This window comes from Otolemur garnettii, unplaced genomic scaffold (assembly GCF_000181295.1).
Source record: "Otolemur garnettii isolate 467f Iridium unplaced genomic scaffold, OtoGar3 scaffold00038, whole genome shotgun sequence".
NCBI lineage: Eukaryota > Metazoa > Chordata > Mammalia > Primates > Galagidae > Otolemur > Otolemur garnettii.
Window position 1 is genome coordinate 8110780 of NW_003852433.1, and position 1941 is coordinate 8112720.

General features: G+C 38.3%; 1 protein-coding gene across 2 annotated transcripts in view; it reads left to right on the forward strand.

Moving 5' to 3' along the window:
* COQ5 (coenzyme Q5, methyltransferase) overlaps positions 1–1941 on the forward strand; it is a 37646-nt gene that overhangs the window by 1204 nt on the left and 34501 nt on the right. The window lies entirely within an intron of this gene.

The following is a 1941-nucleotide window of genomic DNA, read 5'->3' on the forward strand; positions in this document are numbered from 1 at the left end:
AAAAAAAAAAAAAAAAGAAAGAAAGAAAGAAGGAAACTGTCGTCTCTGTACCTCAGCTTCAAAATTTCCAAGTAGAAGTAATAGTAAGCCTCCTCCTCGAGTTCTTGTGAGAGTTAGATTACTTAGTGCCTGAAAGCACTTTGAACAATGCCTGACGGTAATTGCTCCATAAATGCTAGAGGTTGTTGAGCAGTTTCTTTTTGTCAGCATTGTGCTACAGGCATGGGAAAGGGAAAGGACTGTTTTTAACTCTTTCTTTGTCGTTTATAATGAGAAAGGTATTGTAACCATTAATAGATAAACTGAAGCTCTGAGAGGTTCCTTCACTGGGTCACCCAGGAAATAAGAGAAAGCCCACAGTGAAATTTCTCATCCTCTTAGAAACTACCTGTATTACCTCCCACCTCAATATTTCTAAATACATAGCTCTACTGTAACTCTTTGAGCATTGAATTCAAATTATTATTTATTCTGCAGGACTGTGAATGCCCAGAAGGCTGGGACAGTGTCTCATTCATTTCTATTTCCTCAGTGCCTGATGCACATTAGGAGTTTGATAACTATTTATGAAGTGAAATAAGTGGAGTCAAGTATAATAGAAGCATTTATTGAGGATCTGAAACTTTTAAAAATACTTCACATTAATTCTTAATAAATACAGGTCGGTGGAGTAGGAACTGTTAGCCTGGTTTTATAAATAATATTAAGTCACTTGCCCAAGATTTTGCTAGTAAGTGGCATAGCTGAAGTTTTAATTCAGGTGGGTAACTCGCAAAGCATGTACTCTCACCTAGTATTTAATAACAATAATAATACCTAACTTTTGCATTGTGCTTTACAATGTATAATCAACATTTCATGCAATGATAAGCAGAGGAGGAGTTACCAACTGAGCTAAATATGGATTCCAGATTGGAAACTGAGATTACAATACAGGTAGTCTTTGCTTTGCATAGAAATGCAAGATTAAAAGTGACCATGCAAGCTGAAATCACGTACAAGGACTTACTAATCAATTGGGGGGGGGGAAATAACAATTGTTCCATGACCTTTAAAAATTATTGACTATCAAAAACCCTGTCTGATGGGGGGAGCGTGGTGGCTTAACACCTGCAATCCTAGCACTCTGGGAGGCTGAGGTTGGTGGATTGCCTGAGCTCACGGGTTCTAGACCAGCCGGAGCAAGGGTGAAACCTTGTCTCAAAACATAGCCTGGAGTTGTTGGGGACGCCTGTAGTTCAAGCTACTCAAGGGACTGAGGCAAAAGAATCACTTGAGCCAAAGAGTTGGAGGTTACTGTGAGTTATGACCCCACAGTACTCTACCAAGGATGACAAAATAAGACTCTGTCTCAAAAAAAAACAAAAACAAAACTCTTGTCAGATGACTAGGTGCCGGTAGCACAGTGGTTACAGCACCACCTACATGCCCTGAGTCTGGCTAGTTCAAACCTGGCTGGCCCGGGCCAGCTAAACAACAATAACTGCAACAAAAAAATAGCTGGGCGTTGTGGCAGGCACTTGTAGTCCCAGCTCCAGCTACTTGGGAGGCTGAGGCAAGAGAATCGCTTAAGCCCAAGAGTCTGAGATTGTTGTGACATAGTGAGACTCTGTCTCAAAAAAAAAAGAAAAGTGACAAAAGTATGTAATTTAAAGAAAAAGAAAAAACTCTTGTCAGTTACAAATGGATAGGAATGAAAAAATTGTAGTAAAGCTAATATTTATTTGGTACACTGTAATTTTAAATTACATTTACTTTTAATTAATATAATTAATGTTTTTAAGATTTTAAAATTTAAACTTAAATTTTTGAAATTAAGCAATTTTGATAGAAAATTAGAAACATAAAGAATTGTTTTATTTCTTTGGAGAAAACTTACCAGGAGGCTCGGCGCCTGTGGCTCAAGTGGCTAAGGTGCCAGCCACATACACCTAAGGTGGC